The sequence below is a fragment of the Rattus norvegicus genome, chromosome 4 (genome assembly GCF_021556685.1).
Source record: "Rattus norvegicus strain SHRSP/BbbUtx chromosome 4, alternate assembly SHRSP_T2T, whole genome shotgun sequence".
Lineage (NCBI taxonomy): Eukaryota > Metazoa > Chordata > Mammalia > Rodentia > Muridae > Rattus > Rattus norvegicus.
The window spans coordinates 67337750-67364973 of NC_141537.1; the positions used below are offsets into that span (position 1 = coordinate 67337750).

Below are 27224 nucleotides of genomic sequence, written 5' to 3' on the forward strand. Positions count from 1 at the left end.
CCCGCGAGGTGGCGGGCGCGACCCGCTGTCACGAGGCTGTGGAGGGGGTGAAAAGGACCAGTGCCGGTCGAGCGACTCAGCGGTCCCTCACTTTTTGCGGAGCTCTGACGGTTGTGGCGAGTTAGCAGCTCCCCGCTGCCTTCGCGAAGCTTTGTCCGGGTGCATATGATCCGGATCAGCTCGTGTACACCCGGGTTATGCGAGCTAGAAAGGGGGAGGGAGAGGTGGAGATGAAGTGATGGGATTTTCTTTGATGATTGATTGCAGATTGGCTGCCGTCTGTTTCGAATCTTGTGCGTTCCGGGCTTTTTACCGTAATGAGTTCCCTCTCTATCCCCTCCGTTGAGGACAAAGGAACCAGAAGAAGGAGTTTTGTTGTCTGCTGCTTTCGAAGATTTTATTTTGAGAGATTCGATAAAGGATAGAAAGTAAATAGACTTCCAAAGTGTTTTGTAAGCAGTAGTTGGAAGTTACTTTCTCTTTTGTGGCGTTATCGGGTAATTAGTTTTTGACAGGTAGTTTCCATTGCTTATGTTAACAGGTTTGAAGCATTTAAAGTGATTTGAAGTGCAGTAATTATTTCTGGGAGAACGCTTGAAGTTTTTAACTTTTAATAATGCAAATATTTGGGCAAATTTGCGTCTTTAAAATAGTAACCGCAAGTCTTTTTCTATTGCTTAGTGGGTTTTTTTGTTTGTGTGTATGTTTTGTTTGGCTTATGTAGCAGCCCAAACTTATCCACAACTAGCAATCTTCCCGTCTCAGCCTTTTTAGAGTAAAGATAACAGGCAGGAGCCATCACACCTGCTGGCCAGTCACTTTTAGCATCTCTTTTAAGGGAATAACTGCTTTGAATTAATTTGTTAAGTAATTACTTTAGGTCAGGATGCAATTACTGGCTTGGATTGTTGACTTAGAACCACGTAGCTCTATCTTACAACGGTCTTTAAACATAGGAAACTATTTTCCACGGGTCTGTATTGTTACGGGAAGCACCACAGGGAAAGCCCACCAGAAGGAGACCACTCAGCTATAGCCAAATGAAAGTATTCCAGCCCCCTGGATTACACTCAGGTATCAAGGATGCAGATGTAAGCCAGTGGTTTTCAACCTGTAGGTCCAGACCCCTTGTGGAGGGTGGAATGAAGCTTTCATGGGGGCCAATATCTGATGTCCTGCATACTAGATGTTTATACTATGATTCTTAACAGTAGCAAAATTACCATTATGAGGTACCAAGGAAAATAATTTATAGTTGGGGGTCACCACAACATAAGGAAGTGTGTGTTAAAAGTGGCAGCACTAAGATTAAGAACCTTAGACCTTTAGAGGAAGGGGGCTTTTTTGTCTTTTGGTTTTTGGTTTTGTTTTTTGGGTTTTGTTTCGGTTTTTTGGTTTGGGTTTGCTTGTTTTGTTTTTGAGATAAGTGTTTCTCTATGTAACAGCTCTGGCTCCTGGAGCATGCTCTGTAGACCAGGCTGGCATAGAAGTCACAGAGATCCGCCTGCCTCTGACTCCCTAGTGCTGGGATTAAAGGTGTGAGCACCACTGCTCTGCAAGGGGCTTTCAGAGTCACATCCTCTTATCTTGCCTTTTGCCTTGTAGTTGCAAGCAAGAAGTTTTGTGCAAGCAAGCAGTTTAACAGAAGCTAAGCTAAATTAGCTAGAGCATCTTGACTTTGGGTTCTTAGATTTTGGTAATTTTCTACAAGATTCCCCATCAAGGAAACCAAACTTTAGTCAAACCTAAAATGGTCTCAGCAAAAATATGATAGAGGAACCTCCACACTGTCTTGCAGTATCATATTACCTAATTGGTTCTATGGGCAAGAGGAGTCAAATAGATGACTTGTGCTGTTCTAGGGGCATTTTTGGTTCTAAGGATCAGAAGCTTAACTAACTTTATTTTCTATTTGATATATTGGCCATGCAGTTGAGAATGCAGGGTTCAACCGTTAGCTGGATCAGAGGTGGGAGAGGGCTGGGTTTCTTTCACAATCTGGTCAATGCTGTGGCAAGTTCCTGCTAAGCCTGTGAGGACTTGAGTAGGGAATGATTAGACATTTTTGCTTGGGGGGAAGGAGGATAGCTTGGAGGACTCCCAAACATAATTTCAAAAAGGAGTAATCCCCTCCTGGTAAGGAGTACATTGGGTCCTGAGCAGGAGAGGATGTTGGCCTAATTTTTGCCATTTTCCAGTAGCAATTTGATCAGAGTTTCCTAAAGAGTTTTATTCATCCTTTTTGCCTGACCTGGGCTTAGGTCTATACGTTCAATGCAATTTCCAATTAAAATCTTTGTCAGAATTTGAAACACTTCAGCTGTTGTAGAGGAATTTTAATCCAGCAACATGGGTGCTCTGGCAAGGGAGTAATCACATCCAAGGATAAGATCCAGCTGGAATGTAGATACACCAAACACCTTCAGTCCTTCTGGCTGGAATACAGACACATCTTTATCCTAAACAATGACCTCTAATTGAGAAGCAGACAAAGTGACAAATCAGAGAAAGATTGACAGAATGAGTCAGAAATTGGATACACCCAACTCTCACAAGAAGAGACAGGAAAGAAAGGTTACTTAAAGAGCAGTGAGGGAGAGGGGATTGAATTCATTTCAGATCAGTGTACTTAAGTTTATGAAGTTTAGAGGCAGCAGAGAAATTCAGTCAGAAGCCAAGAGAAGACAATTTGAATCAGTCAGTTTAGAAAGGGATTTAAGCTAGAAGAGCTGAGTTGAACTAGCAGCCATCCAGAGTTCAGAAAAAGTTAGAAAGGATGCATGTATTCATCAGTAGGTCTCAGAGGCTGAAACATTATAGGCGGGATAGCAGACAGAGGCTGGAACCTGAAGGTTTCAAGGCCCAGGCTTACAGAAGATCAGATTGAAGCTTCCAGGCTTAGGCTCCTAAAACTTGGATATGGCTCCCATCCCATCCTTTTGTCTGAAGAAATAAAATAGCATTCACGAAGGCAGCTGGACCCGAAAGCTAGAGACAGTTCAAAACTAAGTAATTGAAGAAGTTTGTTTTTTTTTTTTTTCTTTTCTTTTTTTCCGGAGCTGGGAACTGAACCCAGGGCCTTGCGCTTGCTAGGCAAGGGCTCTACCACTGAACCAAAGTGCTTAGATAATCTTATCTTGGATCACTACTCCTGCATACCTGATTCCATCTTGAACAAAACTACTTCCATACTTCATTTGGTATCACCAGTGAGGTGTTAGATCATTCTTGATAGACAAGGTCAGTAACTGCAATACAGTCATGCAGAGGTTCCATGAGATCATCGTTCTGCAGTAGGCTTTGCAGGGTTGAGGGTTGAGGGCTGGCATCTTATGGAACCAAATGTGGGGTTGCTCCAGAAGCAGGACTTGGTATTGAGTCTCCTCATCCCACACCAGGCATTAGACATCCATTTCTCAGGTATCCCCCTCAAGAGGACCTTAGAAGAGCTGCCAGAAATAGTTCTTGCCAAATAGTTAATTTGTCAGCAACTATGGCCTTTATACATGCCGTCCATCTGGCTATGACTGGGTCAAGTCTATTGGACAGATAAGCCACCAGTCTTTTCCAGAATCTCAGGGTTGTGTGAGGACCCCTTGGGAATGCCTCTGACTTCATCCACATACAAGTTAAATGGCTTAGTAATATGAGGAAGGACCAGGGAAGATACCAGGGCTCTTTTCAAGGCTTTGAAGAAAGCCCTTTGCTTAGTCTCAGTCCATTCCAAAGGCTTTGTACACCCTGGTATAGAAGGGTTTGGCTAACTAACTAAGCAAATCTCTTTTCCATAACCAGCAATATCTAACTGCCCTCAGGAGTTTCCATACCTGTTTTTTCAGTGATTGGCAGAATGGCTGAATACAATCAAAGGACATTTTCTTCCTCTAGGTTGTAGCCTAGGTATGTGACTTGAGGGGGAAGCACAGTTGAACCTTTTTGGCTAAGACTTTGTACCCTGGGGCTTGGAGGGATTCCCAAAGGCCTTATTTTGACTCTATCTTCCTCTTCTTCAGTGGTCAAAGCTATGAGATCATCTACATACTGTAGCAGGTTGCTCTATAAACTTTCTAAACAATTTCCAAAAGTTGAGACTTACTCATTCCTTCGAATCCTTCTAATTTCTGCAGCTTTCTCTTTATGTCTGGAGTAGACTGTGTGACAAAGAATATTAGTGGCTCTCTGTTTTTCAGGGGCATCTGGGTTTATGGAGTAAACGCATGATACATCTCACAGACATTTTCCAGAACTCAGCAGACAATTCATTATCAGGTCTGTGAGTGTTCCGACTTGGCTTGGCAAAGTTGGTAGGTTTTCTGGCTACCACTTTTAATCTTCCCAGTGATGTTTGCCAAGAAGTGTCCAGTGCGTCCTTCTATTTATTGATATTAGAGTCTCAACTGGGTTGGGTAGATGGGAAGGTTCATTCTGTTTGGGTCTTTGTGTTGGGAAGTATCCTGCCACTCAGTCCCAGAGCTAATTTCTATCCAGCCGGATTTGGGTGTCCTTGGCTGTAAACAGGGTGGCCAGGAGCTCTTGGCAATCATTGCAAGTCAGCTGATGTGTATAAAAAGTCTTCAATAGGCTGATAAGGGCTTGGGGCCTCTCCGAAAAGGGAGGGTTTTGGCTGCTCCAATTATAATATAAATCATCGATGGAGAGAAGGGGGGGACTACTTCCCTTTCCTCCTCCTTCCTTCCTCTGGTCTGTAACATGGTCCTCATACTTCCCTCAAGGGGATAATGAATGATGGTTTCATAGCCCAGACAGAGCCTGACTGGCCTCCCCAGAGGCACTTTCTGTATGATGGGGAGAGAAAAGACCAGGTTTAGTAGAGTTAGCATCCTGGCCTCCCCTCTGGGGAGAACCTTTTTCTCTAGCTCCTCTTATATTTTCCATTGGTCCAGTCAGAACATAAGGAGGTAGAATGTCCATCTTTCTGGTGAGCAGGGATAAATTAGCTGAGGTATCTTGACCTCAGGTTCCTAGAATAGAGGTTAGTGATTTTCCACTGGGCTTTACCTCAAGGAGATCAAATTCTTGTCAAACCTAAAGTAACCTCAGCAAGAATAAAGATGGAGGAACCTTTTCAGTGAGTTGCTTTGTCACAAATACTTGAGTTTATGCTGTTGCTATTCATAATAAAGCACCTTGAGAGTTACTTGCCTATGATCATCATAAGGAAACTCACTCTCTGTGAAACTTGGGAGACTTTATTAGGTTGCAGGTAAGGTGGAGTCTCATAGTAGTTTATCTCAAAGGGGTTGCTTCCTGGAAAGGTAATGCAGGTATAACATGAATCCTATTTGTTTTTGAGACAGACTCTCACTGTGTAACCTTGGGTGACCTCTGCCTCTTGAGTGCTGGGTCATGTATGTATGTATGTATGTATGTATGTAAATACATATGTGTCTGGTGCTCATAGATGCCAGAAGAGTGTGTCAGATTCCCTGGAATTGAAGTTACAGATGTGAGCTGCCAGGTGGGTGCCGGGAAGGGAATCCAGGTTCTCTGCAAGAGAACCAAGTACCACTGAGCCAACTCTCCAGCCCTGTTAAGTTGTCTTGTACAGGAGTTCTTAAAATTTAATTGTACTTTGTGTGTGTGTGTGTGTGTGTGTGTGTGTGTGTGTGTGTGTGTGTGTGTGTGTGTACTGCATGAGTCCCTGGTACCCTTTGAGGCCAGAAAACAGAGTTGGATCTTCTGAGACTAGAGTCAGCTAGTTAAATGTGGGTGTTGTCAGTGGTTTGAGCTGCTGACCATCACTCTAGCTCCAGTAGCCCTCCTTACCCAAAGGTTCCACTAAAGTCCCTTAATAAAGTGGCCAATACAGCTTTTTTATATAACCTGTATACAGCTTGGTGATTTTTTTAGTTCTCTCTAGATAGTAATACCTAATACAACCTAAATGCTGTAAAAGTTAATCACATTAGATAGTTTATGGGGATAATGAAAAAAAAAACTAGCAGTTTTTCTCATCTGCAACTGGTTGAATCCATGTGTTCAACCTACCGTGTGATATTTATAGTATTTATTTTTATTTTTTAAATGATTGAGTGCTTTTTACATTATGTATTTGTGTTCATGTGTGGACTTGAGAGTCACAGTGGGTGTGAAGAGAGGTTAGAGGGAGGTTTTTTTTTTTTTTTTAAGTTTTCTCCATGTAAGTTCCAGGGCTCAAACTCAGGTCATTTGGATGGCAAGCACCTTTGTAACCTGCTGAGCCATCTAATGATCCTTGAATAGATTTTTGTAACCACCTATGTTCAGAGTTTTGCATAATTCTGGAAATAAGACCTAAGACTTAGGCTTGAATGAGTGAGAATATGAATGAAGAAAATTCTGGTACTCAATTCTGAGACAAGTTTTAAGTTCCAGACTTCACTTGCAGTTTTTTTTATCTTTTTGGTGTATTATAGAGTTAAAGGAAAATATTTAGATCAAAATGTAATCTTTTTATACTAAGGAAAAGTCAAATGAGCTTCTGCATAAAGGGTTAAAGTTTCTTGAGGTAAGTTCTTTCTAGCCCAGGCTGGGCTTGATGGTTGGATCGGTGGTGACTGGTCTCGTCTCAGCCTCACACCTGCTAGTTTTACAGATGTGAGCCATCATAGCCAGCAAGTGAAAATTTTGCTTGTAAACTGGATGGTGGTCCTTTAATCCAAGGTAGAGGCAAGAGGATCTCTGTGAGTTGGATGTCTACAGAGTGAGTTCCGGAACAGCCAGAGCTATATAGAGATACCTTGTGTCTTGGGGAGTGGGGGGGAGATTTAGTGTTTTTGCATGCCCAATGTCTTCCATTTAGAATTTCCTCCTATAATGTCGTCTCAGGATTGAAATCAGGCTTGGCAGCAAGCACCTTTTCCTGCTTAAAACCATCTCACCAGCCCAATGGTTTTGTTTTGTGTTTTAGTTAATTTTGTTCTTACATAATATTTTTAACGATACATAATACATTCTAGAATTGTCAGTAGCAAATAGTAGCAGGAAGAATAGGGCTCATGAGGTCTACCCCCATTCTTGGTTGATAAGGCTAGTCTGATACAGGATCAATAGCAGTAACCACAGTAACTGCATTGAGTTTCTGATTGAATGGCTAGAAGATGACATTTTGTGGGATTTCTGTTTTCTAGCTCTTGAATTTTCTGCTTCCTTTTCCTTGATGTTACTGAAGCTTAGAGTAGGTGATAAAAATTTGTTTAGGTCTGAATCCTTGTCCATCATTTATACTTAGTGTGATGGTTTGTATATGCTTGGGCCAAGGAGTGGCACCATTAGGAGGTGTGGCCCTGTTGGAATAGGTGTGTCACTGTGGGTGTGGGCTTTAATACCTATTCCTAGCTGCCTGGAATCCAGTATTCTGCTAGCAGCCTTCAGATAAAGATTTAGAGCTCTGTTCCCATTGCACCATGCCTACCTAGATGCTGCCTTGTTCCTGCCTATGATACTGGACTGAACCTCTGAACCTGTAAGCCAGCCCCAATTCAGTGTTGTCCTTATAAGAGTGGCCTTGGTCATGATATCTGTTAACAGCAGTAAAACCCTAACTAAGACACTTAGTTTGTTTGACAGCCATGAGTCTGTATTTACCATGGTTCACTACAGAGTCTGCTTTGATTAAGGTTTAAGAGTAGCATTTGTCTCTGTGTATAAACAGGATATTTAGAAGCCATAAGTGCTTCCAACCCCCTTGGATATATGACTTCCCCAAGCATGCATGTTTGGGGTTTGGCTTATTTTGTTTTGAGACAGAGTCTTACTGTGTAGACCTGGCTGCTCTTAAACTTAGAGATCTGCCTGCCTTTGCTTCCCAAGGTCTGAGAATAAATACAAGTGCTCAGCTTAAAGGACCACCATCCAGTTTACTCACTGGATATGATGGCTCACATCTGTAAAACCTAGCAGGTGTGAGGCCAAGGGGCGAAGATCAGTCACCACAGATCCAACCAAGGGCAGCCAGGGCTAGAAAGAACTTACCTCAAATAAGTAACTTTAATCCTTTATGCAGAGGTTCATTTGACTTTTCCTTAGTATAAAAAGGTCACACCTAACAAGCATGGGACTTTGACCAGGTTTCCAGTATTAGGAGGTATGGATTTCCTCTTAACAGAAAGCAGTTGGTTGCCCTCATAACAGTCATGCCATTATTGCAGTTGGGCATCTTCCCATGCAGGTTAACATTGAAGTTCTAGGGTTCACAGCTCCGTGAGACCTTTGATTCCCCACCCTTCTCCCAACCCCGAGCATCCTGCATAGCACTTTCTGGCACTTAAAAAAGCTAGTCAGAAAGGGAAGAATGCTTCATTTCTCCATGTCTTGGAATCCTAGTGTGTGGTGTCATCAGAAGTGGCATTTTTGCTTTGTTGTTGTTGTTGTTGTTGTTGTTGTTGTTGTTAACATTGTCTCTCTATGTAGCTCTGGCTGTCCTGGAATTCAATGATTATTCATTCACCTGCCTCTGCCTCCCAAGAGCTGGGATTAAAGTGTGCCTTAGCAGTAGAGACTTAACATCTACATCTGGTGTACAACCTAGAAGGAAGTGCAGAGGCATGTATTTGGGGAGGATTTCTACATCAGCATGTCTCTTTGTGGCCCCCTTTGGTATGAGCAGTAGGCTCTCTTAACCACTAAGTCATCTCCTCAGAACTCTAGCCCTGAGAGTTTTACTTCGATGGTTGCTTCTAGGACTACCATTGATCAGCCATGCAGGTTATCTCCTTTCAAAATCTTTTATGATAATTATGTGTGTGTGTATGTATATACATGTACACATATATACACATACATAGTGATTGGTGGTTGTTTTGTCTTAATGTATGTCTGCTCATATGTATGCTTGATGCCCTCGGAGGCCAGAGAAGATGTCAAGATCCCCTGGAGCTGGCATTGTAGACTTTTGTGAATCTTCCATATGTGTGCTTGGAATAAGTTTTACTTGGTCATCCCCATTCTTTTCATGAGTTTGTGGGAACAAGCATATGAGTCAAACAGTATCTATTGGGTAAGCACATAATTGAGATGTAGAATCACAAATCTGAGGAGATATAGCCTAAGTTGACTTCAAATTCTTTATCCTTTTGCATCTACCTCTCAAGTGCTCTCATAAGAATGTATCACACTTCTATATCATAGTTTTACTAAATAAATGTATGTCAACTTAAAACATAAAAGTAGCAAGGGTAAGGGCTGGAGAGATGGCTCAATGATTAAGAGTGCTGGCTACTCTTTTAGAGGACCTGGACTCAATTCCCAGGACCTGTAAAGCAGTTCACAAAGGTCTTTAACACCAGCTGCAGGGGATCTGATGCTACCTTTTGGCTTCTGCAGACACTGTGTACATGCAGCCAGAACACCCATCACATAAAAGCCATTATTTTTAAAAGTAGCAGCGGTAGAAATTACACAGCTTTATTACCATTATTGTCACTTCTAGAACCCCATCTAAATTGCTTTTCTAAGGCTGTTCCTTAAAGAAAATAAGGATAACAGTCTTGACTGTCCTTTTGTTTTGAGACAGGGTCCTTCTGTAGATAAAGTGGCCTCAAAATTTTGATAGTCATCCTGTTTCTGTGCTAGGATTACAGGTGAACCACACTGTCTCACTGAAATTTTTTTAATATCTAATTGTTTTATATAGGAAAAGAGTTAAGATCTCCCCCCTCTGGAATATTCGCTTGGATAACTAATATCTTAGAGAAACGTTATGGTGACATGCTGTCCAGTCAGAGTAGTAAACTATTAAGAGCTACTTGTAAAGAATAAAAGGCACACTTTTGATAGGGGTCAGATTATCTGTCTAGGAATAGTAAACTACAAGAACTCAGTTTGTGTTCTTTGGTTAGTTTTGTTTAGAAGATTTTATAATCATGTGTGACTGTTTACCATGTGTCTGTGGGTGCCTATGAGGCCAGAAGAGGCTGCCAGGTCCCTTGGAGCAGGAGTTCCAGGCAGCTGCAGAGGGGTACTGGGAACCAAATTCTAAAAGAGCAGAGGTGCTCTTAACTGAGGAGCCATCTGCCTTTCCAGCCCATTGCTGTCCGCCCACCTCCCGGACGATCCTGTAATTTTACAGGGTTGGAGAGTGAAACCAGAGTATCTGGAATGAATGGCAGGTTAGCACTTTGCTACTGAGCTGTGCTGCAGCCCTCCCAATTTTAACTGGTAGTCTACAATATAGGCACAATTTGGGGGAACTGTCACACTGTCCCTATAACGTGTGTTAATTTATCTCCTCTACTTTTTTTTTTTTTTTTCGGAGCTGGGGACCGAACCTAGGGCCTTGCGCTTCCTAGGCAAGCGCTCTACCACTGAGCTAAATCCCCAACTCCCAATTTATCTCCTCTAACAAAAGGTATTTGTACTCTGTATTGCCAAGCTGATAATTAACATCCCATACAGTTAACAAATTTAACAGTATCACTTTTTATGTCACCAGTTTTACTTTTGTTTGAGTATCTTTTCTTGATCCATCATTTTCTTTCCATGTTTTTCTTGTTCAGTGATCTCAGCATTTCTTAAGTGGATACTTTTCTTTTCTGGGAAAGATAAAAGCAAAAACCTTGCCCTCATTCTAGTTCTGGGTCCTCTTGTTGACTAGCAGGCTATATCTTTCCTGGGGCAAAAGTTTTTTAGCAACAAAAAAGTATCTTTCTTTTTTTAAATGTTTGTTTGTTTGTTTATTGACACAGGATCTCTCTACATAGCCTTGGCTGTGTGGAAACTCACTATATGGACAAGGCTGACCTCAAATTCATAAAGATCCACCTGCTTCTGTCTCCTGAGGATTAAAGGTGTATATGCCACCACAGCCAGCTATATTTTATTTAGTTTTATTTTACAGGTATGCTCTTCCCGTGTCAGCCTCCCAAGTGCTGGGGTCACAGGTATCTGTCACCTTAGGAATGGGGTTTTTTTTTTGTTTTTTGTTTTTTTTTTTGTTTTTTTTTTGGAGCTGGGGACTGAACCCAGGGCCTTGCGCTTGCTAGGCAAGCACTCTACCACTGAGCTAAATCCCCAACCCCTCTTTCTGTTTTTTTTAAACAGTTTTATTTTTTTATATATTTACTTATTTTTTTTTTTCATTTTTAAAAAATGTTTTCTTACGTTTATCACAAAATAATCGATATGACCTTTATAAAAATGATTTCTTTTTCAGATTTTACATGCATTTTTTCTTGAACTGCATCATCTGTTGCATCACCTAGAAATGGAGTTACAGACGGCACGAGCAGCCTTGTGGGTGCTGGGAATCGGAAGAGCAGCCAGTCCCCTAAACCTAGGCGCTACCTCTCTAGACTCCATCTCTGAAATAGGATGTTCTTTTTTTTTTTCAGTTACTACTGTACTTTATTGTGTTCAACCAAATCACCATGTTACAAAAATAGCAAGCTGCCATAATAAAAAATAAGGCTCCTCTATCCAGCACCAGATAGCATCATTTTACTTTCAAGCCTAGAAATTGCACACTTGTATATAAACCAACCGAAGATGAGGATTGAGAGTTCATCTTGGTGGATTTTTCCTTTGATGAATATGAAGTGTCCTTGCTTATCTTTTTTGATGACTTTTAATTGAAAATTGATTTTATTTGATATTAGAATGGCTACTCCAGCTTGCTTCTTCTGACCATTTGCTTGGAAAGTTGTTTTCCAGCCTTTCACTCTGAGGTAGTGTCTGTCTTTGTCTCTGAGGTGTGTTTCCTGTAGGCAGCAGAATGCAGGGTCCTCATTGCGTATCCAGTTTGTTAATCTATGTCTTTTTATTGGGGAGTTGAGGCCATTGATGTTGAGAGATATTAAGGAATAGTGATTATTGCTTCCTGTTATATTCATATTTGGATGTGAGGTTATGTTTGTGTGCTTTTCTTCTCTTTGTTTTGTTGCCAAGACGATTAGTTTCTTGCTTCTTCTAGGGTATAGCTTGCCTCCTTATGTTGGGCTTTACCCTTTATTATCCTTTGTAGTGCTGGATTTGTAGAAAGATATTGTGTAAATTTGGTTTTGTCATGGAATATCTTGGTTTCTCCATCTATGTTAATTGAGAGTTTTGCAGGATACAGTAACCTGGGCTGGCATTTGTGTTCTCTTAGGGTCTGTATGACATCTGTCCAGGATCTTCTGGCCTTCATAGTTTCTGGCGAAAAGTCTGGTGTGATTCTGATAGGTCTGCCTTTATATGTTACTTGACCTTTTTCCCTTACTGCTTTTAATATTCTTTCTTTATTTTGTGCGTTTGGTGTTTTGACTATTATGTGACGGGAAGTGTTTCTTTTCTGGTCCAATCTATTTGGAGTTCTGTAGGCTTCTTGTATGCCTATGGGTATCTCTTTTTTTAGGTTAGGGAAGTTTTCTTCTAGTTTTCACTCTCTTCTACACCTATTATCCTTAGGTTTGATCTTCTCATTGAGTCCTGGATTTCCTGTATGTTTTGGACCAGTAGCTTTTTCTGCTTTACATTATCTTTGACAGTTGAGTCAATGATTTCTATGGAATCTTCTGCTCCCGAAATTCTCTCTTCCATCTCTTGTATTCTGTTGGTGAAGCTTGTATCTACAGCTCCTTGTCTTTTCTTTTGATTTTCTATGTCATGTGTTGTGCCATGTGTTGTGTATGTCATGTGCTATGTGTTCTTTCTTGATTGCTTCTATTTCCATTTTTAATTCCTTCAACTGTTTGATTGTGTTTTCCTGGAATTCTTTCAGGGATTTTTGTGTTTCCTCTCCATGGGTTTCTACTTGTTTATTTATGTTTTCCTGGAATTCTTTCAGGCATTTTTGCAATTCCTCTCTGTAGGCTTCTACTTGTTCTCTAAGGGAGTTCTCCACGTCTTTCTTGAAGTCCTCCAGCATCATGATCAAATACGATTTTGAAAGTAGATCTTGCTTTTCTGGTGTGTTTGGATATTCCATGTTTGTTTTGGTGGGAGAATTGGGCTCCAATGATGCCATGTAGTCTTGGTTTCTGTTGCTTGGGTTCCTGTGCTTGCCTCTCGCCATCAGATTATCTCTAGTGTTACTTTGTTCTGCTATTTCTGACAGTGGCTAGACTGTCCTATAAGCCTGTGTGTGTCAGGAGTGCTGTAGACCTGTTTTCCTGTTTTCTTTCAGCCAGTTATGGGGACAGAGTGTTCTGCTTTCGGGCGTGTAGTTTTTCCTCTCTACAGGTCTTCAGCTGTTCCTGTGGGCCTGTGTCTTGAGTTCACCAGGCAGGTTTCTTGCAGGGGAAAAGTTGGTCCTACCTGTGGTTCCAAGGCTCAAGTTTGCTCGTGGGGTACTCCCCAAGTCCTCTCCGCGGCGGCAGCAACCGGGAAGATCTGCGCCGCTCTTTCCGGGAGCCTCCGTGCACCAGGGTTCCAGATGGCATTTGGTGTTTTCCTCTGGCGTCTGGATGTGCGCAGAGTGCAGTCTCTGGTTTCCCAGGCGTGTCTGCCTCTCTGAAGGTTTAGCTCTCCCTCCCACGGGATTTGGGTGCAGAGAACTGTTTATCCAGTCTGTTTCCTTCAGGTTCCGGCGGTGTCTCAGGCGCAGAGGTCCTGTTGCTCCTGGGCCCTCCCCTACGGGAACCCAGAGGCCTTATACAGTTTCCTCTTGGGCCAGGGATGTGGGCAGGGGTGGGCAGTGTTGGTGGTCTCCTCCGCTCTGCAGCCTCAGGAGTGCCCACCTGACCAGGTGGTGAGGTCTCAAGCAGTATCTTTTAAATTAAAATTTTGATGCTTGAAATTCTAAACACACCTTTTAGTATGTGAATAAATGGGCTTATATTCCCCTTTCTCTTGAGATATGTAAATTTCAGAGTGATGTGTATTGATCTTTTAGATCATTTAGGACACTACTATTTATTAAGGAGAAACCTACATAGTACCTTTAAAAGAAAGTCGTTTTAGATTTCAGACTGCTGTTTGCAAGTGGCTTTTTCTTATCAGCAGAGTATCCCAGCCTGACTTCATTGTTCAGACCACAGTGGTTAAGAATTCACAGAGATATCTATCTGCCTGAGTGCTGCAATTAAAAGTGTGTGTGTTACCACCTCCCTGCTTGAATATTTTACCCCATTTCATTGTACTCTTTAGAAAACAACAAATTTGAACTGTAGTGATACTCTGAATTTATTTAAAACCTTAAAAAAATTTCCTGTTTTTGTAATACCACACCAAGAAATCCTTTCTATTTAAGTTGTTATACAGATAATAATATAGCCTGCTCTGTACTTCTCAAGACAACAATGGTCAGCATGTATCTGTTTCCTTGAGTGTGAGCATTGCTAATTCTGTTGATATCTAAATCATCCTTTTTATTCTGTGTAGCTAAAACTGACATCATAACTAGGCACAGGTTTGCTGCATTTAAAGGTCTCAGTTAGAGAGAGTATGGCTTCTCCTTCCTCAGTCAACTCCCTAGCTGTTTCCATGAAGTGAGTGAGTGTGCGTGTGTGCACACGTGTGTGTGTGTGTGTTTCTCTGATACCAACTGTACTGTCGTTTTTCCTGGGCCTCTTTCTTCCTTAGTTAGTGGTGGTCATGTCAGCACATGGTTTCAGAAGGTCTTCCTTTCTTCAATCTTTCCTGCTCAAATCTACTGTATTCATTTTGATGGAATCCACAGCTTTTCTTCTCCTATGGAAACAAAATTTTCTTTGTTCCATTCTGAAATTATGACATCCCTATAATATATAGACTGGTTTATTTAAGCAGTTATTCCCACAATCCATTGTTTTTCAGTAGCTGTTGTTTTTTGCTCATTAGCAATTAAAAATATAAATTTAATAAAGTACTATGTAATCTATCTCCAGGGGTCTTTGTTATCTCTGTGTGTTAAGCATCTGTTAAGGAATGATTAGATCTGTCTACAATTGTTTGTCCTATGAATTGTATTATGTGCCTGTAATACGCTTTATGTTGTAGTAAGCAAAAGAAAAAAAAAAAGAAAAAACCCAAAAAACAAAAAAGACCAGTTTCATTTTATTGGAGTTATATGTTGGAGCATTGTCAATCTTAATTTATACAGGTATCCCCATAATAGTCCTAATTTCTAGTAAGTGTGTAATTACAGAATCACCCTTTTTAGAACTTAAACCAGTTACCATTGAAATCCTGAATATGTGTCTGTTTTATGATGTATATACTTTAATTTTCCAAACTCTGCAAAATGAAACACATTTGCCAAATTTCATTTTTTCAGGGTACCTTTTGGGTTACTTCCTGCAGGCAGTGGAGTTTGGTTTTACAAAGAAGTAGAACATTGTCTTATTCCCTTGGCTTGTTGCCAAGTGATAGAAAAATCTTCAAACATTTGCTGTTAACACTGTGATTCTTACGAAATTCTGAGGCTTCCAACATATTTCCATTTGATAACTGATTAATTTCATCATTACCTTGTGCTAGATAGACCTTGTGAAACCTGATGTTCTAAATGTATAATGTGTGGTTTTTATTTCTAATTCCTTGTTGTAGTTGAATAAATAACAAAGTTAATTCTGAATTATCTGGAATAGGTTCCATAGTTTCTATATGTAAAAACAACCCTTTTTGCATATTTAGAATTAGTAACTATATTGAGAGGTTCAGAAAAATTTAATAATACCTTAAGAATGATACATAGCTCTGACTTTTTTTTTTGAACTGCATCATAAGGACTTTGAGTAACTTTATTTTTGCTGACTTAATGACTTGGCTTCCTAGATTTATTTGCCTCAGTATAGAATGTAGGAGCTCCAGAAATTGGTCTCCCTTTTACTATATGAAGGAGAATTCAATTAGTTCCTTTTATAAACTGAAGTATCTTACTTTAGGGATATTTGTTATTAATCTCTCCCAAAAGATTATTGCAAGCTCTTGGCCAGTGTTCATTTTCTGCCCCTAATGAGCCAAATTTCAGCATTTGTAAGATGTCCCACAATGTCTGCTGGTTCTATTCCTGGTAACTGATGAAGTCTCTCCTTTTTTTCCCTATCTGAATCAATTCAGAAGCACAGGTCTTTAATTTTTTAAGATTTATTTATTTATTTCATGTATGAGTACACTGTAGCTATCTTCAGACACACCAGGAGAGGGCATCGGATCCCATTAGAGATGGTTGTGAGCCACCATGTGATTGCTGGGATTTGAACTCAGAACCTTGGGAAGAGCAGTAAAGTGCTCTTAACCGCTGAGCCATCTCTCCAGCCCAGGTCTTTAAATTTTAACTCTGTGGGCTAAAAATCCATTCTAAGATACTATCTTCTCTTTATGTAAGAATCCCTGTGGGAGAATGAGTAGAAGGCAAAATAACCAACATACTATCCAACTCGGGATCCAAGAAATCCACACGTGCATCTCATAATTCCTTTCCTATCAGAACCAATTCTCTCTCAGCCTCAGCTGATGATTTTCTTGCCATTTAAGTCCTTATCATCTTGTAAGGTTTGAAATAAGTTATTTAGCTCTTGAGTAGTTAGACTAGTTGTGGACTTTAGCCAGTTAATATCTCCCAGCCACTTTGGAAAATCATCAAGAGTTTGTATGAATCTCTTCGGAATTGTTCTTTTTTTCTTTCTCTTCTTTTCTTTTCTTTTCTTTTCTTTCTTTTCTTTCTTTTTTTTTTTTTTTCCAGAGCTGAGGACAGAACCCAAGGCCTTCTGCTTGCTAGGCAAGCGCTCTACCACTGAGCTAAATCCCCAACCCCGGAATTGTTCTTTCTATGGTTGAATTTTCAGTAAACTTAGCTCATATCCTAGATGATAGATGGAATCTCCTCTTTATTTTCTTTCAGGAGCAGTTTGAAATCCCCAGCAAGGTATAATTCTCTTTATTTAATCATATATTTCTGAAATTGAAGAAATATTAATCTGTGTTTTTTATTGCTGCAACAAATCACATCCCTGTAAATTCATGGCTGTATTAGTCACATACAGTTTTAATTTTCCTATTGACCTTCTGGCCCTATGCACTTAAGCCATCTCAAATTTGTTTTACCTGAGATAAAGTTCCAACTCCTTGAAACTGAATATTTACCTCCTGAAGAGTCCAGTCTGGAAGCCAAGATTTCGGTGAAATTGTTGTTATATCTGTTCCAGTTTCTACCATACCTTCCAATTTCAACGTCATTTATAAATATTTTTAGTTTTGGCCTCAGATATTCAGTAGCAGTTTACTAAAATATTTGTTTTCTGGTCTCCTGAGGTTTCTTTTTTTTTTCCTACTAAAGCTGCTCTGACTTTGACATCTGGGCCATTAATGGCTATATCCGGAGTAGTGCTATTTAATTGCTCTGCAGATAAGTTTCTCTTGTTTTTCTTAAGTGATTAGTGTAGCATTGAATAGGTAATTTGCACTGAGCTCTGCATACTCTGTATCCGCCTAAGAGCTCTGGATTCATGAATAAAGTACACACACACACACACACACACACACACACACACCAGCTTAATTTTTAATATACCTAACTAGCTCAATGTCTGCGCACTTCTAAACCTGCCCACAGGTAGCACACACACACCCTCTCGTATTCCTGAGTTAATATTTTAAATCTATTTTTTATCGTTAGTTCCCCAGACTCAAGCGGAGCTACTTCCCCAGATTTTTACCTGTCGGCGGGTCTTTAATTCTAATCTCTGCTTCTCTGTCATGGTGATTCTGCCTGCTCTTCCCCCTTGGTCCCTTGCCTGTGCAATGTAAACATCCAGCCTCCATCTCCCTGTCCACTGTATGGCAATTCTTTATTACCAGTAAAAGCTAGCTGGGGGCAGGGACCAGGATATTTGTCCTACCTGATGCTTCTTTCCCTCCCTCATGTTTCTTCTTCATAGCATTACTTTGGCACTATTTTTTGAATAGTATGGGGCTAGCTTGGGCTACCAGAGAGCTATAAGATCTCAAAAAAGCAGTAACAACAAAAACCTGAGCTGGACACAGTGGAGTAGGCTCTAGTCTTAGGTATTTGGGAGGCTGAGATGAGAGGATCACTTGAGTCCACACAACAATTCAAGACCAGCCTGGGCAATACATGATCCTGTGCTAAACCCACCAAAACCAATGAAAGATAATTGTAGGCATGGTGGTATCAAAGAGAAGCCTATTAACCTGTATCATTAATGTATGAATAAAAAGAAAGAAAATACAGAAATAAGGCATTAGGAAGGGAGCAAGTTGCAGGAAGAAATTTGAAATAAAGACATTGTTTTAAAAAAGTAGGGACTGGAGCTGTGATTAAGTGGTAGAGTACGCTGGGTTTAATCATTTCTGCAAGAGCAAACCAAAATTAAAAAAAAAACCATGTTTAATAACACTTTAAAACAGTATTGTTATCAAATCCTTAATGAGATCAGAGGCTTGCTTATGTCACAATAGAAACCAACCATTTTTCAGTTCAATAAACATTGGCTTATGTTCTACACCAAACTCCTATTTTGAACCCGAGTAAATTTTTTGAAACACACTTTTTAACACTTCCTGAAAATATGCTGCTTCTTTAGAAAGGCACTGGACATTATGAGAAGGAACAAAGGTATTAGGATGAATTTTATATTTTTTTAAACAATGTCTCTCACTATGTGACTCATGGTGGCCTCGAACTTCATAGCCCAGGTTTGTATCAAATTTGACATACCCCAATCTCAGCTTCCCAAGTGTTCAGGCAAACTCAAGCATGGCTTTAAATTTAATGTTAGAGTCCAAATGTGATAGTTGGGCTAGAAATGTAGTTAGATTAGTTGGTTAGAGTGCTTGCCTAGTATGCATGAAGTCCTTGCTTCCATACCCAATACTACATAAAACAAACATGAATCAAAGGTCACCCTTGGCTATGGAACTAGTTTCAAGCCATAGTTTTAAGCCAGCCGCGAGAATCGTGAGACCCTGTCTCAAAACAAAACAAACTGGTTTATAAAGCCATCAAGAACCCAATAATACATGCAATATAAAATTATATTATAGTTGAATGTTTTGTAGAATAGAATACTTTGCACATTTATGTGGAATATGTCAGAAATTTTATAGTCCACATTTAAAAGAAAGCTATTTGCCCCAAAGTAGATCTAGTATTGTACCTTGGCATTAATTATGTACAACTGTAAGAAAGTAAGGCAGTTTACTATACTGTTAGCGGGACTGTTGTGTGATAAGCATATATAGAAATCATTTGGAAATTGAAAATTCACTTTCTGTTGCTTACACAGTCTATTAGAAATGAATCTCAAAGATGCAGTACAGAAGCATAAAATGTGATGCTTCATTGTTAATCCTGAATGTCACTGAAGAGGCACTAAAAAAATGAAGATCCCTCTACACAGTGGTTCTCCAACTTGCTAATGCTGCCACCCTTTAATGGAGTTCCTCATGCTGTGGTGACCCCCAACCATAAAGTTATTTTTATTGCTACTTCACAACTATAGTTTTGGTTATGTGTAACTTTAGTTCTTTCAAACCCTAATTCTAATGATGGTTGTTCACTGCCTTTTCCTCCCTTTTAGCCCACCACCTACCAAAGGTAGTGGGAAAAAAGGATATGGGGAAAAGTGGACCTGTTTAGAAAGGTTCTTTGGTTGTGAGCCTACTCTTTAACTCGAAGTCCTAGCCAGAGCAATCAGACAACAAAAGGGAGGTCAAAGGGATACAAATTGGAAAGGAAGAAGTCAAAATATCACTATTGCAGATGATATGATAGTATACTTAAGTGACCCCAAAAGTTCCACCAGAGAACTACTAAGCTTGATAAACACCTTCAGCAAAGTGGCTGGGTATAAAAATAACTCAAACAAATCAGTAGCCTTCCTCTTCTCAAAGGATAAACTGGCTGAGAAAGAAATTAGGGAAATGACATCCTTTATACTAGTCTCAAAAACATAAAATACCTCAGTGTGACTCTAACCAAGCAAGTGAAAGATCTGTATGACAAGAACTTCAAGTCTCTGAAGAAAGAAATTGAAGATCAGAGAAGTTGGAAAAATCTCCCATGCTCATGGGATTAATATTACTAAAAATGGCCATTTTGCCAAAAGCAATCTACAGATCAATCCCCATCAAAATTCCAATTCAATTCTTCATAGAGTTAGAAAGAGCAATTTGCAAATTCATTTAGGATAACAAAAAACCCAGGATAGCTAAAACTATCCTCAACAATAAGAGAACTTCTGGGGGGAATTACCATCCCTGACCTCAAGCAGTATTATAGAGCAATAGTCATTAAAAACTATGGTATTGGTACAGAGACAGGCAGGTAGATCAGTGGAATAGAGTTGAAGACCCAGAAATGAACCCACACACCTATGGTCACTTGATCTTTGACAAAGGAGGTAAAACCATCCAGTGGAAAAAAGATAGCATTTTCAACAAATGGTGCAAGTTCAACTGGAGGTCAGCATGTAGAAGAATGCAAATTCTTATCATTCTTATCACCCTGTGCAAAGCTCAAGTCCAGGTGGATTAAGGACTTTCACATAAAACCAGATACACTCAAACTAATAGAAAAAGTGAGGAAGAGCCTCGAACACATGGGCACAGGGGAAATTTTCCTGCACAGAACACCAGTGGCTTATGCTCTAAGATCAAGAATCGACAAATGGGACCTCATAAAACTGCAAAGCTTCTGTAAGGCAAGGACACTGTCATTAGGACAAAATGGCAACCAACAGATTGGGAAAAGATCTTTACCAATCCTTCACTGACAGAGGGCTAATATCCAATATTTACAAAGAACTCAAGAAGTTAGACTCCAGAGAGTCAAATAACTATTTAAAAATAACTATTTTTAAAAAATGGGGTACAAAGCTAAACAAAGAATTCTCAGCTGAGGAATATCTAATGGCTGAGAAGCAACTAAAGAAATGTTCAGCATCCTTAGTCATCAGGGAAATGCAAATCAAAACAACCCTGAGATTCCACATCATACCAGTCAGAATGGCCAAGATCAAAAACTCAGGTGACAACAGATCTTGAGAGGATGTGGAGAAAGAAGAATGCTCCTTCATTGTTTGTGGGATTGCAAGCTGGTACAACCACTCTGAAAATCAGTCTGTTAGTTCCTCAGAAAATTGAAAATAGTCCTACCTGAGGACCCATCTATAACATTCCTGGACATATACCCAAAAGATGCTCCAACATACAACAAGGACACATGCTCTACTATGTTCATAGTGGCCTTATTTATAATAGCCAGAAGCTGCAAAGAACCCAGATGCCCTTCAACAGAAGAGTAGATACAGAAAAATATGGTACATTTACAAAATGGAGTACTACTCAGCTATTGAAAACAATGATTGTACAGACCACTCAGAAACTGATCCCAGTCAAACAGAGCTGTTTTATTGAATGCATATCCCAAGATCAGGAATGTAGTCCAGACCCAGGAGCTGAACTATGACCTTGAGCCAGGATCCTACAGAGCTTTAAGCCTGAAATCCATAAGCATCTGTGCTGAGTTATTCCACCAATGAGGATTTAGGGATGGGGACTTCCTTAGGAACATGTCTTTGTTGTACACTTATCCCACTCCCATTGTCAGTGTGGTATTCAACTGTGGTGGGACTTACCTTGCCTTATACTTATGTCTTAACTTGCCAAGCAGGATGTCAGTTACTCATGTACATGTGTCTTCTTGCCAAGTAGGACGTCAACTCCCAGGAACATCTTGGGACCTTAGTCTTTATTTGACCTCTACTTAAAATGGAAGTCTTATCCCAAATAGCTTCTTATATTGGTGCAGGTGTCTCTCTCAGTGTTGGGGTCTATTCCACAGACAACAAAAATCATAAAGGCTCACACACAGCAGGAAATGCTGAGTGGTTGGTTTAGGTCCAAGTTTATTGTGCCTATCTATACAAAACAATTCTAATTGACTTCTATTGTGATTGGTTTCCAAGAACACCAAACAAAGCACAAAACATAATAGAATATGCAATCAATTTGGGCACGAGAAAGTAACAGTAATATATGAAAAAAATTCCTTGTCACATTAATAACAGCAAAAAATGGCTGACTAGATAGCCAGCAGTTAACTAGGCCTTAAGAGGCAACGTGTAAATTTACTTTTCATTCTTTTGATGAAAGCTGAAGTATCATTTGGAATGATCTGATCTTTTCAGACAGATTGAGGCATGTTGCATTTGATCCTTGCAGTGATAAATTTAACTCCTTCAAGATGGCAATGTTGTCAACCAACATATAAGCTATTTTCTGCAATTCAAACTACTGTAGTCTTGCTTTCTGATTAAAAATCTTTGAGTTCCCCATGAAGCTCAAAAGATATTTTAAAACATTTCCTCTCAACAGTTGTCTCACTTCCATGTGAAATAGTTTTGTTCAAAACAACAGCACATCTAACAGTTTCACAGTTGTGAAAACAGGACTGTTTAAATTACTCAGTTTTACAAACTGACAGAATTGATGTTGCTTTTCATTACTTCCTATAACTCTTGTGGCCATGTCTTCGCTGCTCACATGTGCAGATGAATCATATATGTCCTTTGGTGACTCACGCAGTCCAAACATTGGAATACTAGTTGAGATACTAGTACAGCTGGAGTGTTGTCTGTTCAAACACCGCAAACTCTTCCTCAAGAGATCTCATGCTCTTTCAGAAATGATCCAACTCTGTCAGATGCATCTTGAGTACCATTTGTTTCAAGAAGATTGTAAAAAAACTAATCATTAAAACTAGTAACTGGACTGTTGTAGGATTCTATAGACCTACAGACACTGAGACATTAATATTAAAAGCTTAGGCATTAGCTGGACAGACTCTGAGTAGCTCATCATATATATATATGATCTCCTGTCCAAGTGACCTATAGGTCTGGTTGGATGACTTCCCTCTTCCTCTCTTAAAATTAATTTGTTTACATCCCAAATGCTGTTCCCTCTCCCCTTCATTTCTGAGAGGGTAGGATGACCCCTTCCTGGATCTACCCCATGTCGCATCAAGTCTCTACCAGATTAGGTCCATCTTCTACTGAGGCCAGACAGGGTTGCCTACTACTTATGGGGGAAGGGAGGCTCTTTAGTTGGTGACTCAGATTCTAAGAGCTCTAGGGGTCCAGGTTTAGCTGTAGGTATCTATATCTGCTTCTGTTTGAATCCACTGCTGAGTGGAGCCTCTCAGGTCCTGCCTGGCTACAGGAGGTGGCCTCTTTAGGTAACACATCCTTACTGTCAGACATCTCAGCTAAGGTCGTTTGCATTGACTCCTGGGAACCTCTCCTCTCCCAGGTCTCTGCAATTTCCTAGAGATTCTCCCCTCCCCACACCCCAGGCAGCTTCACATTTCCATTCATTCTGGCCCACTGGGATGAGAGTCTCCTGACTCTCCTCATACCTGATCCTGCCTCCCATTCCCCCTCTCTGTTTTCCCTTCTTCCTTCTGCCTCTTACGACTATTTTGTTTGTCCTTCTAAGTGTGATTCAAGCATTCGTTCTTGGGCCTTCTTGTTTAACTTCTTAGGGTCTATTGGATATGTCATGGGTATTCTGTACTTTATGGCTAATAACCTCTTTACCAGTAAGTACATACTGAAGTGGAAACTTAAGGGTTCTTTGTAAAGTCAGTTGTATTGGATGGTGTTTTGCTGGGGCAAACACATGAGGGCATGTTTTCCTAAAGTGGACACAAGTGAAAGGACATTTGATAAAGGATTCTTCACTAACAACATGCTTTTATTGGTCCGCCTTACATTGCATAGTTGAACTCCAATTGTCATGACTCCTCAGAGAGAAATGTCCCCAAAAACTAAGGATGGTGTGCTGTAGTTTCTCGATGCTTCCGCAGATTCAGGCTGATTGGCAGAGTGATGTCAGCTGAGACAGACTCGCATGACATACATTGTGAGGCAAGAACCATGGAGGACACAGGGTGTTTGGAGAGAGTATAAATAGGACTCAACAGACTGGGAGAGGAGCTTGATGCTTGCTGGTAGAGCTAGCTGTGCAATACTTGTTGGTCTTCGCTGATCTTCACTTCGCTGCACAGCTGAGAACGTCTCCTGGTGTTCCTGTTGGCCCTTCTGCTGACTCACACTAATTTGGTGGAGGCCTGCAAGACCTGCGACCACTGCAGCTACCTCTGTGAACTGTTTGTGAGTAGACTGAGCTGCCGCTGCCAACCAGTGTACTGAATTGTTGACTTCCTGATGGGATTTGCTCCAAAGAACCATTTCTAAACAGGTCCACTTCCCTCGAATCCTTTCTTTTCTTCTACGTCTGCTGGGTGGTGGACGAAAAGGGAGGTTAAAGCATTTAAGAACTATCATTAAAATTGGCTTTGAAAAAAATTAAACTTATAGCATACTATCTTGTCCTTTTGGATCTTGGTTTCCTCACTCAGGATATTTTCTAGTTCCATTCATTTGCCTGCAAAATTCATGATGTTTTTGTTTTTCATAGCTATATTGTATTCCATTGTGTAAATGAACCACATTTTCTGTGTCCATTCTTCAATTGAGGGTCATCTGGGGTTGTTTTCATTTTCTGGCTATTACAAATAAAGCTGCTATGAACATGGTTTAATAGGTGTCCTTGGGATATATCCAGAAATGGTATAGCTGGGTCTTGAAGAACTATTTCCAGTTTTCTGAGGAGTGGTTGTACAAGTTTGCAGTCCCATGAGCAATGGAAGAGTGTTCCTCTTTCTCTTGATTTTCACGAACATGTGCTGTCATTTGAGTTTTTGATCTTAGCCAATTTTGAGATCATTTTATTTGCATTTCCCTGATGACTAAGAATGTTGAGCATTTATTTCTTTTAAGTGTTTCCGGGCCATTCAAGATTTACTCTGCTAAGAATGGTCTGTTTAGATAGAGGCCTTATATCCAAAATATACAAAGAACTCAAGAAGTTAGACTGCAGGGAGACAAATAACCCTATTAAAAAATGGGGTTCAGAGCTAAACAAACAATTCACAGCTGAGGAATGCCAAATGGCTGAGAAACACCTAAAGAAATGTTCAACATCTTTAGTCATAAGGGAAATGCAAATCAAAACAGCCCTGAGATTTCACCTCACACCAGTGAGAATGGCTAAGATCAAAAACTCAGGTGACAGCAGATGCTGGCGAGGATGTGGAGAAAGAGGAACACTCCTCCATTGTTGGTGGGATTGCAGACTGGTACAACCATTCTGGATATCAGTCTGGAGGTGCCTCAGAAAATTGGACATTGAACTGCCTGAGGATCCAGCTATACCTCTCTTGGGCAGATACCCAAAAGATGCCCCAACATATAAAAAAGATATGTGCTCCAGTGTGTTCATAGCAGCCTTATTTATAATAGCCAGAAGCTGGAAAGAACCCAGATGCCCTTCAACAGAGGAATGGATACAGAAAATGTGGTACATCTACACAATGGAATATTACTCAGCTATCAAAAACAATGTCTTTATGAAATTCGTAGGCAAATGGTTGGAACTGGAAAATATCATCCTGAGTGAGGTAACCCAATCACAGAAAGACATACATGGTATGCACTCATTGATAAGTGGCTATTAGCCCAAATGCTTGAATTACCCTAGATGCCTAGAACACATGAAACTCAAGACAGATGATCAAAATGTGAATGCTTCACTCCTTCTTTAAAAGGGGATCAAGAATACCCTTGGCAGGGAAGGGAGAGGCAAAGATTAAAACAGAGACAGAAGGAACACCAATTCAGAGCCTGCCCCACATGTGGCCCATACATATACAGCCACCCTATTAGACAAGATGGATGAAGCAAAGAAGTGCAGGCAGACAGGAGCCAGATGTAGATCTCTCCTGAGAGACACAGCCAGAATACAGCAAATACAGAGGTGAATGCCAGCAGCAAACCACTGAACTGAACAGGACCCCCGTTGAAGGAATCAGAGAAAGAACTGGAAGAGCTTGAAGGGGCTCGAGACCCCCATATGTACAACAATGCCAAGCAACCAGAGCTTCCAGGGACTAAGCCACTACCTAAAGACTATACATGGACTGACCGTGGACTCTGACTTCATAGGTAGTAATGAATATTCTAGTAAGAGCACCAGTGGAAGGGGAAGCCCTTGGTCCTGCTAAGACTGAACCCCCAGTGAACGTGATTGTTGGGGGGAGGGTGGCAATGGGGGGAGGAGGGAGGGGAACACCCATAAAGAAGGGGAGGGGGAGGGATTAGGGGGATGTTGGCCTGTAAACCGGGAAAGGGAATAACACTCGAAATGTAAATAAGAAATACTCAAGTTAATAAAAAAAATAAAAAATAAAAAAAGAATCCTTAGTGATGGAGCCCAGAAAGATAAATATGCTTTGCATTTGCTTATATGTGGATATTTTAGATTTTTAAACTTATTTTTTATTTTACTTTATGCTTATGGGTATTTTGGTTCTTTTTTTTTTTTTTTTTTTTTCGGAGCTGGGGACCGAACCCAGGGCCTTGCGCTTCCTAGGTAAGCGCTCTACCACTGAGCTAAATCCCCAGCCCTACTTATGGGTATTTTGTCTGGGTATCTCTGCTTGCCTGGTTTCCACAGAGGCCAGACAAGGGAGTTGACAATTTTGTGTTGTATTTGTCCTTGTAATCTAGTGGGCTGTGATAGTTCCCTGTATATAATGGTCACCCAAATATTTGCCTTGGGAATGGGTGAATTGATTAATAAACTTCTCAAATTAAAAAAAAAAAATTGTCTGTTTAGTTCTGCCACATTTTTTTTTTCCGGAGCTGGGGACCAAACCCAGGGCCTTGTGGTTGCTAGGCAAGCGCTCTACCACTGAGCCAAATCCCCAACCCCTCTGCCACATTTTTTGTGTTATTTGGTTCATTGAAGTTTACCTTCTTGAGTACTTTATGTATTTTATATATTAGCCCTCAGTCAGATGTAGGGTTAGTGAAGACGGTTTCCCAATCTGTGGACTGCCAAATGTTTCGGTTTCATGAGGTCCTATGTATCATCTATTGTTGACCTTATGGCATGAACCATTGGTGTTCTGTTCAGGAAATTGTCTCCTATAATAATGCAATCAAGTCTTTTTCCTACTACTTTCTCTTCTGTTAGATTCAGCATGTCTGGTTTTATTTTGAGGTCCTTAATCCATTTGGACTTGAGTTTTGTGCACAGTAGTAACTATGGATCTATTTTTATTCTACATGCAGACATCCAATTAGACCCGCACCTTTTGTTGGAGATGCTTTTTTTTTCCATTTTATGGGATTTGACTTCTTTGTCAAAAATCTAGTGTTCATAGGTATGTGGCTTTATTTCTGGGTCTTTGATTCTATTCCATTGATCAAACTGTTTCTTTCTGTACCAGTTCCATG

The 27224-nt window shown here is 40.3% G+C and overlaps 1 protein-coding gene and 2 long non-coding RNA genes across 9 annotated transcripts in view; all 3 read left to right on the forward strand.

The window, feature by feature from the left end:
* LOC148006257 (uncharacterized) overlaps positions 1–27224 on the forward strand; it is a 282744-nt gene that overhangs the window by 122248 nt on the left and 133272 nt on the right. The window lies entirely within an intron of this gene.
* Positions 1–27224, forward strand: part of Trim24 (tripartite motif-containing 24) — a 125091-nt gene that overhangs the window by 679 nt on the left and 97188 nt on the right.
* Positions 90–26621, forward strand: LOC148006258 (uncharacterized). Its single transcript, XR_015686486.1, has 2 exons — positions 90–10837; positions 11153–26621. It is a non-coding gene; the product is annotated as an uncharacterized LOC148006258 (long non-coding RNA).